This window comes from Coturnix japonica, chromosome 2 (assembly GCF_054131305.1).
Source record: "Coturnix japonica strain WE chromosome 2, WE-NBRP24, whole genome shotgun sequence".
NCBI classification, from domain to species: domain Eukaryota; kingdom Metazoa; phylum Chordata; class Aves; order Galliformes; family Phasianidae; genus Coturnix; species Coturnix japonica.
Genome location: NC_140664.1, coordinates 76,887,834 through 76,902,269, shown reverse-complemented (window position 1 = coordinate 76,902,269; position 14,436 = coordinate 76,887,834). Strand labels below are relative to the sequence as shown.

Here is a 14,436-nt window from a genome sequence, read left to right as displayed (position 1 = left end):
TTTTCTCTAGACAAAGGAAATACAATGTTCCCAATTTCAGTGAAACAGTTGGTTTGGTGCCATGTGAGAAAGTGTCTGCTTAGCTAAGGAAAAGGAGGATTAGTAGAAAAACTGTAAGATGGGTAGAAAACTGGTTAAAGCAGAGATGACAGCAGACTGTGTCGAGAGAGGAAGTATTGAGCTGGAGACAGGCTATTAATGGAGTTCGTCAAGGGCTGGTTTTGGCTCAAAAAGTAGGAGTGGGCTTATGAAATGCGTTGATGACACAAAGTTGGAAGGCCCTGACAATTCAGAGGAGGACTAGAATACCATGCAGAGAGAATTGGATGACCCTGAGGACAGAAGTAATGGAAATGGAATGAAAGTGAATAGCACAAAGTGCAAAATCCAGCCCTTCAGAATGAGTAACAAGAATTTCTGTTTGAGAAACACATCTGGAAACAATGGAGGAGAAGATGGTATACCCGACTATACCAGTTAATTGTAGAATGACTGTGATCTCCAGGCTGGATGTGATCACGATCTTAGGATGCAGTAAGTGAAATACTTCTGTGACACATGTAAGACAATTCAAGTCTTCATCTGAAGTGCAATATATGGTTCCAGTGACCTGTGTGCAATGAGGAGGTATTTAAGATGACACACAGTTGCAAAGTGGACAAGGAGATAGAGAACTTTCTTCAAAAGGATTGTAGACACAAAAAATGTGGCGCAAAGTCTCTGAGTGACCCAATATAAGAAATGAAAGCTTGAAGTCACATTGAAAGACAGATGCAACAGCTGGTCTGAATTGCACAGCAAAATGCAGCTTTGTTTCTCCCAGGGCTCCGGATAGCGGCGTTATGGTGTGGCTCTGCTCTCTAGAGGCCACACAGACCAAATGAAGTTAATTTATTAACTCTAGTAACTGATGTACTAGAATCAGCTATATAGCTTCTTTGTGTACATTGGTTAGTACAAAACTAACTAGGCTGAAGAGATTTTCCACAAGGGACTGTGGGAATAATATGGATATAACATCCATGAATTTAGGTTAAAAATCAGATTTCTAACATCCAGATACTAGAATAACAGGAAAACACCCTTCCCAGGCATTTAGGCTGCTTAAATAAGATGAAAAGATGCAAAAGAGATTGTGTGATATCACAGGAAATGACTGGACTCAGTCACCTGGAGGCTTCTCAATCCCAATGCATATCAAAAAAATTTAGCATCAGCTTTTGAAGCCAGTAAAGCTGTTCTTCTGATCTGCAACAGCTAATTAGTTTGTTTTCATGATTTTGTAACATTTGTTTTCCTGATCCTTTATACACCTTATTTCCTGAGTGTCTAAATGTCTGAGTAAGTGACAAATAACAGCACTAACAGATGAACAAGCTCAAGTGTGAAGTAAAGGGAGTAAATATTATGGAAAGAAGCATTTAGCTTTTACTCAGATAAGTGTATAAGACCCAAAGAATAAACAATAAACCCAGGCTGATCTAACATAATTCATTGGAAATTCTTTCAGAGCAGTCCCCTAAGGCAGTCAAGGAACAAGTTAAACTCCAGAGGTACCAGTTTGTCCCCACTCCAGGGCGGTCTTTCTCCCAAGGCATCTTTGGGACCTCTCTGACCATACATCCAAAATTCAACTCAAAGCGCCATCATGAAAAGAGGCAGCTCACCAGGAAACACACTCACACCCTCTTGTTGCAGATGCCTCTCTCCTGGGTGCTTACTGTGCCAGATGACTATACTGTTGTTAGTCCTATCCATCTTGGCCATCTATCTCTTGAGGGAAACTTGAGCTGGTTGGCTTCATCCTAACAAACCCTGAGTGCACAGGGATGCACTGTGCAATAAACAGGTTCAGCGTGAGATAACTCCTTCTGATCTACTTCTTTTTTAATTCACAAGTTGCACACCCGTAGTCATAAGGAAGAACATAATAGTGTTTTTTCCATGTGATATTGTATATTTGTCTACTAGTTTATAGGAAGGCTGACTAGCAGTCTTGTTGGATGAAAGATAGGCTGTAATTCTGAAAATGGCATCCACTGTGCTGATACCACCCATAGAACTATCCTTCAGTGACTTTTCAGTAGCTGTTAGGATTTATGTTCCATGTGGTGAGATGCTTTCCTTATACTGCACCTGCTGTGAAACCACCAGGAGCTACTAACTGTGTACACGCTTTTTCATACTTGGATATTTTCTCATGTTGTGACTTTATAGGTTAGTTTCCAGAGGGCAACACATGCTAGGAGAACTGGCATTGACCCTCAGACTTCAGACAATAGCTGGATGTCCAAGTTTACAGTTAATTCTCTGCTCCCTAGCTATCTACTAATGAAATGGTTTCTAACAGTTAAGCTATGGTTGACATCATATTGTTAACCAGTGATTTCATTGCTTCATTAAGTGCAAGCATCTGAGAGAGCTGGAACAATGCTGAGGGAGTAGAAGAGTATCTCCAGTCTCTACTCAGGGCATGATCCTTGCTAGAGGTATCACGACCTATCCAGAAGTACAAGTATTTTTTACTGGAGTTCTTACAACTCATTTCTATGAGTGAGACAGTGAAGTCTGTCTTGCCGTTCTCTGCAGAGTGAAACGACAACTCTGGAAGCTCAGTTATACAAAGAAACAAGCTATCAGATTGGAAGAAAACCGTGCATGGCTTTTGCGCCCTCTCTCAGATCTTATGCCTTGTCTGATATAGATCTAGGTCTCACTGCATCTGTTTGGAAAATAACATTTCAGTTAGACTAAAGATTGCACAACTGCAGTGCTATGTATCAAGAAATAGGGAAAAAAATATCAAGAGCTAAGTAGAGCCTGCAAGCCTCCAGCTGACACCTTGTTTACATTATACAGTATTTATGTGTAGCATTTATGATGGGAGACAGCATTTTGGCTTTGGGGGGGGGGGGGGGAATAAAAGAAAGCTGGAAGTTGTGCCACAAAATAATTGCTTGGAGCTGATTTTCAACTTGCCTTTTAACATGGTGCAGATTTTATATATTATGCGCCTGTGGAGCTGTACAGTGGGTAATAGTATCACAGTATAATATCAATTGTAAATCTCTGTGAGGTGCATCAGGACAACAAATAAAGTCAGTTCAAAGTGTTCAGATCTTCACCAGTCAGAAATTACCAGTCTGAGCAAACACTGTACCACATTCTCAATTTAACTTTTGTTCAAGCTGTGAATGTGTGTTCTGCTTCTTGTAACGCTTACAGACCTTTTTTCACCTGCATGGTTTTCCACAGAGCCTTGAGACACAACAAGGAAAGCCATGTGCTCAACCTCTTTTCTGCCAGGCTAAATTTCTTCAGACAGATGTCCCTTTGCCTTTAGTAGAACCTGGAGTCTAACAACAAGAAAATAAATGGGCAGGGGAAAAAAAGTATCTAGCTTAGTAATTTACTGTGGATTAGTTGCATATGTAGTAAACTAAGCGCTCAGTTTTAACTTGAAAATATTTGCATCTGGATGAAGTCTCTCTATGAAGGGGCTTGAATATCTTTGCTGTGATGTGGCTGGAGTGCTCCACTCCGCTGTCTCTTTGGTGGGGGCAAAAGTCTTGGGGCAGCTGGTCTTCATGGGATCTTGAATTGTCTCAGAAGCACCAACGTCAGCTCTTGTCTGTCAGATCCATAGGGCAACATTCTATGAAGGGAGGAATCTTCCACCAAGAGAAATGAATATGAGAAACATCTCAATTTTTATGAAGTTTATATGCAGTATATATAAAATTAACTGAGCAAGGAGGACTTTTGCTCCAGTGACAGAAGGTGCCTCAGGCTCACCTTATACACTAACACAATCCAGATGAGGTTTAGAGCAGCCTTGAGGCTGTACTAAGTTACCCTTTCCATGTCTTGTTTACAGAACCAGGAGCTGAGAGACTGGAGGAGGCAACGCTGTCTCCTCCCTGCTCACATTTGAGCATAACATCTCTCCAGAATCCTCTCACTTTCAAATATTCTGTTCACATGGCTCAAGGAGTGATAGTACTGACTCTACCAATTGTCTACCAGTTCTGAAGGCCTCTCAGAGGTCAGCAGTCCTCCATTCCCTGTGTGAATAGCTGGCAGAGGGGAGAAGGTGGGTTAGAGGAAAGAGGTGATTTCAGTTTGACAGTCAGTAAGTGCAAGCTTTGAGAGTATAATATATCAAATGTTCCCATGGATCCAGATTCTGAGCATCTTAAAGCTGGATGGATTTTAGCCCAGGCCTTTACATCATTCAAAATAAAATGAAAAACTTGTTTCCTAAAGGGTATTTTAATAAAGCTAATAAATATAACCAGTTTTGGAAGGGTAAAAAAAACCCACTGAGCTGACTCTTGCCATGGCTGAATCTGGTGGCACTCAGATTTCAAGATGCTTGGGTCAGCATGACCTTCAATAAACATTCAGTCTAGGACTGGCCAGGACTCATCAGAGGTATGCTATCCTCAGCATGGGGACTGGGCAGTTTGGAGACTGGAGTCTCAATTCTGACTGCTAAAGTAATTTAATAATTTCAAAAAGTTTTAGCTGCATTTTTCTTCATGCAAGTAGCTCCATGGTACATAGAACCATAGAATCATTAAGGTTGGAAAAAACCTCTAAGATCATCAGATACAGCCATCAGCCCATTTTCACTTATGTCTGCTAACCATGTCTCTCATATGCCACATCCGCACATTCCTTCGACACCTCCAACAACAGTGATTCTACCTCTTCCCTGAGCTGCCTGCTCCAGTGCCCTACCAGTATTTCTGAGAGGAATTTCTTCCTAATATCCATAGTTCTGTAGTCAGGGTTATAGATACTATGATTCTGGACACGTCTTTGAGATACACATTTTTCAATCAAACCCAAGGTTTCTTTTCTTTACCTCTTATCAATTTCACACATGCCATAGAAAGTCCTTAGCTTGTTAATGAGGCTCTTTAAATGTTTATGCTTTTGTTGTAACCTGTCACTGTGTGGTTTAGTGAGTATATATTATGGTACTACAATATATTGCATTCCCGTGACCCTCCTGTGAAAATGACAGAGGACTTTGTCTCTGAATATATTCATAATATATTATGAATAAATAAACATACAAGTGGGCAGTTCTGCAGTTCCTCTCCCTCAGAGCTGAATATTTGAGCCTTCTTTTTCTTAAATAACTCTTCTTAGCTGTTACATGGGTGGGTGGACAGATGTTTGCAATTATGTCCATATATGTGGTCCACAGGTATGCCAGAGCTGAGGAATCTGGCGCTTTGTTAAATATTTTCAAGTAACCAGCTGCCGCATTTCTCCATGCAGCCAAACCACACCAAATGGAAATGTACTAAAAGAGATGGGTAAAGTGAAGTACTTTTTTAAAAACAGAAAAATGACTCATACTCATAAAATATAATTACTGTAGTAATTCTTTAAATATACTGACCAACGACTGGGGGAAATTTCAATTGACCGTTCATCAGAGTAATTTTTGCTTCATCTACCAACAGGCTGGAACTGGAAGGGAAGTTGAAAAGGTCCCATGCATCTGTGGACGAGGGGATCACAGCCTGTGGCAGAGCACCTCAGGTATGCTTCTCATGGTGCCATGTCATGCACCAAGTTTGCAGTCACCTGCGAATGGTGGCAGGCTGGGATCGAGCTTTCTTTCAGTAAATACTCATCAGCAAGTTGTGCTGCTCAACATTCAGTCATGAGGTATTCAGAAAGACAAATATGTTATGAAATAAGGAAAGTGGAAATTCCCGGATTTTATAAATAACTACTAAGTATACACTGATGACATGCTTTCAGTTTAGCTGGCATTACAAGTTGCTGTGTAATTTTTTTCCATTATCTTGTGATGGTTCATAGCCCACTGAGCTATTTTAGGGAAGGTACCTAAGGAGATGTGAGACATTGGTCCTATATACTGAAATGTAACTCATATTTTTCACTACTCTGGGCATCGTTTGCCATTGTCTACCCTTTCTACTATAGAGCAGGTGAAAAGCAAACGTAGAAAAGGTAACCAGATAGAATGGCAAAAAAGGAAGTGGAAACAATCAATGAAAGTTGAGGTGCTTTCATGTTTCATACGTGCTTGCATATATGAGCATGCATGTGCTGCCTGTGTTATGTTGGGCTCTCAAAGGAGCCTAGAGTCCAGTAGCTGTTATCCAGCCTCCAGGGAGCAGGATTTATGTGCCTGTGGTTTTGTTTGAGAAGTGCAGACAGAGAAAAATCTGTGTATGCTCTATTTTATGCTGTGAGGAATTGTAGTTGTAGAGTGTTGTCGATTCAGTAAATAGTTCCTGAACAAAACTTCAGCTTGTCAGGAAGTGGGTGACAAATCTGTTTTCTTTCTTTGCAAAATAAGCTATTAGGAAATTGTCTTCTTCTCGTGCATTTTAAATAAATGTGGAGAATTTGATAATCAAGATTCAATACTAATGCATAAGACTAGACTGATAGATCCAGAAGTGGAAGGCTAGCATTCTGTGTTTGGCTTCCTAAGCCTGTACTGTCAGGGGCAAAAAATACAGGTATCCAGATGACATAGCCTGCAAATTTATACAGTCTGCACACCTAGCTGAAGCAGGATCCATTTATTTAAATTATTTTTCATAATTTTTTATCCAGGTCTGGCTTTATTGGGCGCCCAAATTCCTGGACCCAGCTCCCTAGTTGAGCTCAATTTATTGAACTTTCATTCCTAAGCCATGACATTTTGCGTAGGAGTCTTTGGACTATTCCCATAAATGGTGTCATTCCCAATAGCACAAGCGAGCTGTTTCAGGTGACTCTAAAAAGTGCTTGGTGATATAAATTTGCACCACCAACACCAGTGGGAATTTTTTAAATTGACTTTGACAGCAAGAGGACTCCTCCCATTCTGACAATGAGATTCTACCTTATTATGAAGTATAAGTCTTTGTACTTAAGCAGATCATATCATATAAATATATATAAATCTGTTAAGGGTCTAAGGAAACAATCCAGATTTTCAAAGGTTTTTTATTTAAATTGTGTACTGTAAGTGTACCATAGAGGGCAATGAGTACTGAATTTGTGTGTACTCCAAGCGACTTGACCTCCTAAAACTGATGATTATTATGTTGTCTGGCTAGCTACCCCAAAATCACTATTCTCAAAGACCTAAGCCAAAAATACTTTAACAAAAAACTTAAAACTGAAAACATTGAAAGAAATAATTTTTAATGCATTGAAAACATTATAAATCTTTGGGAAGTAACCTGTACTGCCTTTAATAAGTTCCTATCATTACGTGAGACATCTGAAAGTGTTTGGGATGCAACAATGCAAAACAAAAAGCATTACTCACTTTCATTTCAAACTTGGTATGAATACAAAGTCCTACACTGAATACTCCAGAATTTGCAGAAACCACAGATGGTGAAAATAGGGCTTGAGGGAAAATGCTTTGCAATGAAACAATGACAAAATGACAAACAACACTCCCACACCACATAACTATAATAAAGTGATTTGATGGTGTGTGTTGATGAAGCTGACATTTTGTGGCAAAGAGCAACAGCTATGTTCCACCCTTTCTGGTATTTTTTTTTCAAGCGTAGTTGTGTGGGAAGAAGTTCCCTTTGGTTCCAGTTTTTAAGGCAGCGTAATATCAAAAACATAACAGAGCCATGTAAACACCAGTACTGTTTCAAAAGTTGCTTCAGAAGATAAGCACTGAGGTATTATAAATACCCAATAGACACACTGCATTGCAGGAATTGCCATGTCTTCAGAGCCTGTACAAAATTGCACAGCCTTCACTGCCTATAGTAAGGGTAGTCTTCACAGTTTATCATAAAACTCTCAGTAGTTTTGTTTCATTTGGGGTTCTCTAACAAGACTACGTGTTGGTAAAATTTCAACTGAAACATGAGATACAAAGCCAGATGACAAATAATTGCGTTTAATTTTCCTAATTTCCATCTACATCAAGTTATTTGCATAAATTATCAAATATACTCTGCTCTAAAATAGCAAACAAAACTGAGCAATGGAAGCCATACCAAAGACTTATCCTCTAAAGTATTTCCATTTGACACTCCTTCTGGAAGCAAAACTATTTTTATTTTAGGTAGTATGGGCCTGGTTTTTCCACACATACCATGAATGGTGCTTGAGGTTACAGTACCATACTTATGCTACACGCAAGAGGCAGATCTGTTCCACGTGCAATCTCATGAGCACCAAGAGGCCTGTGTTCCCTTCTGAGCAAACACTGGGAAAAGAGTATGCATATGCATATGCATGTGGTTGTATACTGCACCCCGGTGTCTTGCCTGTAAAATGGGAACCTCCCAGTCTTCTGGGTGATAGGAGAATAAGAATCCCCTGGTGTGGGATGTGGTAAAGAGAAATTTCATACAGGTAACCACAAGCAAATGCCACAATCAAAGTCACCCAGGATTTCAGCAATTTCTTTTTAAGCAGGTACTGAGTTTTTCAAAACAAGTAAAATCTCTCTTTTTTCATGATCAACATGGGCAGATTTTGTAGAGAGCATCTGGTAACACCCCTCCACAGGGCCTCACTTGGGTGGAAGGTCCTGCTTTGGTTTTATGGATCTTGGTTATCTCGAAAAGGATCTGGCATCTTAGAGTAGTTGCAGTAGGAGCAGGGTTTGAGATAGCATTGCCTGCATATTATGTTTTACCTTGCTTATTTTCTCAAATGCTTGAGAATTGTAAGTTGCCATCCTGGAAGAAGGTTTTCTACATTGCCAGTACAGGGGCAAATCCAGTTGCTCCAGTAATAAAGAAACAAAGAAGAGTGGAAGAGAATTTTAAACAGGAAGAAAAAAAAAAAAAAAAGAAAGAAAAAAAAAAAAAAGAGGATCCCTGATGAAAGAGGTGAGCAAAAGCCCAACTATTCCAAATTGGACCAGCCAGCTCTGCACTCTAGTCCCTGCCTCTGGGAGCTGCTTACCCTCTTGGCAAATATCTCCCTGGCCTGGGTCAACTGGGTGAGGAAAAACATACACTAAGATGGCTGAGACCCCTTTGCAAAAGGAGGAAAAAAACCTCCTTCTTGGACAGCTTTTTGGAAAGCCATAAAATCAAATGCAGTTCATAACACATGCTGTGTGATCAAGCAGAGCTTCCCCTTGCTTGCCAGAACTCTGCCCAGGGACCAAGAGGTCTTTTAAAAGCTAGCTGTGGTATTCTAACATTTGCTTTCATGCATATTAAAATAGATTATTCTGAGGAAACTAACCCAAAACATGTATGTGTTTTAATATATCATATTTCTGATTACTGGTAATTGCATTAGATTTCTAAGAAGATTCTGCCCTATCTCCTCAGCACTCTTATGTATCAGTTGCTTTATTAAAAATCCTGTGGGTTTTTTTGATGACCTGTTTCCTCATCAAAACCTTGGAAGTCTTAGATGATTACAGTACCCCAGCCTTCTCAAACAAAGCTGTCCGCCAACATAGTAATTAATTAACCTTGCTGACCAGCTATGCCCTTTTAAATGTTTCTTACATTCAAAATTATATATGAAATAAATACCTGATGATTCATTGCGTGAAGGGAAATTTGCATTATTGCCTGCTTTAGTCAGCAACTTTTAAGCCTTACTGCTTTCTTTATGAGGCAAAGCAATAAAAGCAACATAAGCTTGTATCAAAATACATAAATCAAACTAGTGCCTGCCAGGTAGTTAGTAGTGATGAGGGTTCGTTGGGTAACTATCTGACGTCTTTCCACAAGGAACACTTCCTCTGGTAGAACATCCTGTCCAGACAGCAAATACAATGGGAAAACCGGACCACTGTGAAAGATGCAGAGACTCAGGAAAACTCAAGTCTAGTGTGTCCATGAGCAAGCGCATCTGACCTGTATTACCCCAACAAGAAAGCGTTGTGATAAATATAGCTCTGTTTCAGAGCCCGCTGGCAATTATCATTCAGTCTGATATATGGTTGTTTACAATACGAGTGAACCTGCTTCTTTGGGAGACTGACCTTGGAAGACATTCCACCATGACAACCAGAGAAGGAGATTTAGGAGGTCATTAAAACCTTTTACACCTTAGCCAGCATAACAAATGCAGATGCTCGCATGTAAAAAACTCAACATATCCTGTCTAGAAATAATACCTACTATGTTTGCTTACAGAAAACTGATGGACATCCTTGTTAGATTTAAGACTAACCAATTTCATCTATGTCAATTCCAGCAATTAATTTCACTGTCCCTAGTCTTTTCTATGTAACACCTCCAAAAGAATAAGTGCAGTCAGCACCGCTCTTTTTAGAACCAAACAGATTTTTGAAAATGAGTATTTGCAAATGTTCAGGGTTTTTTTCTTCCACATTGTTTTTGTTTTAGCATTTCGATGACAACAGAGTTGCCATCCCTGTAGGTATACCTAAAATCTGTAAGTAAAAATACAGTAATTCCAATTCAGTGGAACTGAGGGGGATATGAAAAGTTTGTCTTTAAAAAATGGCTGTATTTCATCAAAAGCCACAAGCATGGTAGTGCAACAACTATTCAAAAAAATGGACAGAAGAGTAAGTTAAAGTTGTTTGCGACCCATAACCATGCGTGGCTGTACTGTAAAGACTAGATTTCCTTGAACCACAGAACTTTTTTTTTCTGGGTTTTGGCAGTTAAATGTAGAAAAACCTTGTGGTTTCATGAAGAAAGGCTTGTGGTGCAATATACACATCTCAAAATACATTTCTTTTTCAAAGTCCTGAACTAAAAGCTTGTAGTACAGCAGAAGAGTAGGGAGGCCAACTGCACAGCAGTAGTTCTTGCTAAGGACTTTTATCATGTTTCCTTGAATGAGAGACCACTGCTGGGCAAGCATCTTTCTGTTGAAAAATGCCACGGGGTCCCCTTTCAATTGAATTACCACAGGACGTGGTCCAGAAGTGCTGGAGTTCTTCACAATGCCAAAAAACTAAGTGAAGATCTTGGGACTCAAATTGGCATGAAGGGAACATCTGGCTAAGAAATGTGTGTTTCTAGGGGGCTGTCAGGTTCAAATAAAATTCTATGAAATGAATATGGATTGACAGCATGACTGATTTCTCTTCATTTCAATAAACGTAAGTTTGAAATCAGTCTTACCATGATAAATCTTATATGTATAAACACTTATATCCAGGATTTTATTAATACAGCTGGAGGACTATCTAATAAAGTAAAATATTTTGCCTTTAGGATACTTCTCATGTCATAGCGCTTTACAAACCATATGATATTTCTACAGCTTCCCTTGCTCTTGGATGTGTTCATCACACTGAACCCACAGCCCCGTGTGGGATGCAGACTAATGCCCACTGCATATGTACCAACGAAGTTATAGACACCAAGAGAGGTAAGGAATGCCTTGCTTGTTGACAAGGTTGAACACTTTTATTTCACTGGTATTTTAAGTTCCGTCAAGTTGGTTGTTTTGTAGTGTAAAGTGGTCAATTTGATTGGCAACAAAATGGTTATTAAAAGCAGCAGGTATGCCAAAGAACTATTCACCCCATTCTTGCATCAAAGTGAAACTAATATTTCAATAGGAAGAAGCTATAATTTCACAACATAAGCAGTGGTGGGCTGAAATTCTTCTTGCATAGAAGTGAGAACTAGAGGGTGAGTCCATCTGAGTGCGACCCTAATACTATTGCCAGATGTACTTTGCATTTTAAGAAAAAGCACTGGAGCCTATGAACTGCTGCACGCTCCTTGCTGGACGTGCTGGTTTTCAGCCCCCATGGCTGCCAGTGTGAAACAGGGGCATCACATTCCACATGTAGTATTTATTCAGGCCTATATAAGGCAAACTAGGACTTTTGGGAGCAGAGCACTATGCCTGATCCTTCCTACCAGCCAGTATGTAACAGGAATGATCAACAGAAAATAGAATGGTAGAAAATAGGTATCGTGGTATCTCAAAGGATGTTGTAATGGCCCACAAACAGCAAAATACAGGTGAAGTAACCTTGTCAAAACAGAGATCTTTGCAATTCTAGCAGAGTCCAAGCTAGCACGGAAGGTAGCCATGAGTTGAAGGAGATGGGGATGTGTGCAGAGGCATAGCAGCCCCATCATTCCCTGGCACAGGATGTGAACTGTACTTGTAATATGGAGGCCCAATTTGCCTCTCTTCCCTATAAAAAAACTCCAGTATCTGCATTAGGGACAAACTGTGAAAAGTACGAAGCTCCCAAACTTGCAGAATGACTATCCCAGAGGAGTGAAGAAAATAGGTGCTTCTGAAAATCCCAGTCACTGTTTTTTTGTGCGTGTAGCTTTTTAAACAACACTGGAAATCTGGCTTGTAGGCAATTAAGTCACCTTCTACCAGCAGTTATTATTCAAAATGAAACAGTTTCTTAGGCATCAGCACTCAGCTCTGAATGTGTTTGTAAACCAAAGCGGGGCTGGTTTCACTAGATCAACCTATGGTTACTGTATGGAAATGTGCTTCTTGGCTGAGAGGGGAGCAGCACAGCCTAAGGGTTAGGCCACAAGACTGAGACGAGGCTGCGGGTTCTGCTTCTGGTTTGGCTCTGGCTGCAGTGCAAATCTGGGCAAGTCATTTCATCCCCTTGTGCTTCCTGGTTGGAACCTGTAGGCACTACTGTAACATGAATAATAATAGGCAGCCATTTATAGTAGTTACTGTTAAATTATAAATAAATGATTAGAAGGTTCTTCTAAAATCTTGTTTCTGTTTCTCATCACATGTTTCTAAAAATAATCTATAATTTTGTAAGTATTACAGAAATAGGGAAATAAAAGATTGAAAATAGTTGAAGTGTTTTGAGGTAAAATACTGTTTCACTTATGTAAAGAATATCAGTATTTTTACTGGCTTTCAGACCAAATGTGAAGAAAAGCCAAACACAGAAGAATTACTATATGCAAAACATTAAGAGCAGTACACAAGGAGGTGTGTGGGATATATCCTGCATATATTAGTTGGCAAAAATGGATTTCTGCTGAGCTGAGCTTCTTAATAAGAATTACTCATTGTCTGCAGCTTGGACAACTTGCAACATCATGAACGTGCACATATTCATAACAGATGACTCTGAGGTAATGGAAGCAATTAGTTCCTGTGGGGCCTTACATTCTTCATAGCCCACATTTACATGAGATGTGTCTATTTGCAAGGGAAAACAAAGTCATTTGGGTCAACTAAGGGGTCAAATAAATAAATAAGATTGGACGAGGTCTGTGTTCTGCCAGCCTTCTTCAGGCAAGGAGTGTTACTCAAATTTGCCAGTGTTCCTTAAGAATAAATGAGAGACACGGTGGAACTATGAAGGAGGAAGAATGGGTGATCCTAGCTGGCACAAAATGAATGCAATGATTGGGTGAAAGCTGCTCCACTCACAATGGGAAGTCACCTGTAACCTATTTCACAGGTGTCAGAAAAGAACAAACACATCATTCTGAGGATGTGCATTTTCCAATGCTTTATTTTTCCTGAGGCAGCTCTTTTTGCCTGTTTAAATCTGGAGAACCTTTGATGGAAAATAGGAATTTTAATCTGAAAAGAGAAAGAAAAAAAAAGGAAAAGAGAGGGGGAAATAAAGGGGGGGGGGGGGGGGGGGGAGGGGGAAGGGGGAAGGGGAAAGGAAAATGAAAAAGGAAAGGAGAGAAAAGAACATGACAGAAAAAGGAGAATGTGACCAAAAAAAAAAAAAAGAAAAAGAAAAAGAAAAAAACACAGAAAACTTTCTTAGGAGAGACCAGCAGGTGGGAGTGTTGACTTTATCTCAGAGGATTCAAAACAACATGAAGATTATTTTTTCTGTGAAAGGGCACTTCCCAAGAAACGAGCAAATTAATCTTATCTGTGTTTTGCTACTTTTAAAGACATTGTCCTTTATATCACATACTAGAGTGAGCCTTTTTTCAGAAGTCTTCCATTGTCCATATATTGCTTTTGGCACCATGTCTTGTTTGGAAGATAAAGGAAATTCACATTCATCAGGGTTTTGCTAATCCAGCTTCAATACTCACCACTCTCATCAGTGACTGGTAAACTACCATTCACTCTGGCAAAGGTATTTTGATTTTTTAAGAAATCAGAATGGTTGGAGACAGAAAAAAAGAACAAACGTGAAAAAACTTGTATTTACGTGAGTGAAGTGGGAATTTTGGATGTAAATATCTTAGGACTGGTTTTAAGACTTGGATGTATTTTTGGAAGCTCAGTTGCAATTGAAATGGGGTAACAAAAGGTAGGAAATAATGGAAGGAGAGTTGTTTCTGTGCTAGAATGGGAAAGTGATGATGAACGATCTGTAATGTCAGTGTTTCTAGCTCATTCTTTGGCCAAGAAGACACCTAGCACCAAGGTTTTCCACTGTGCCATTAGTTTGGAATAACTCTATGCTTGTGGAGTCCATGGTTAGGTATCTATGAGCTGTGGTGGGATCACTTAGCAATTGAATCTGTTCTGCTGAGG

At 39.7% G+C, this 14,436-nt stretch overlaps 1 long non-coding RNA gene across 2 annotated transcripts in view; it reads left to right on the top strand.

Moving 5' to 3' along the window:
* The window catches only part of LOC116653020 (uncharacterized), a 33,828-nt gene that overhangs the window by 7,686 nt on the left and 11,706 nt on the right, over positions 1-14,436 (top strand). For both annotated transcript variants that reach the window (XR_014943586.1, XR_004306383.2), the window contains exons 2-3: positions 5,481-5,559; positions 11,233-11,340. This is a non-coding gene — a long non-coding RNA (uncharacterized LOC116653020). The remainder of the gene's footprint in view (positions 1-5,480; positions 5,560-11,232; positions 11,341-14,436) is intronic.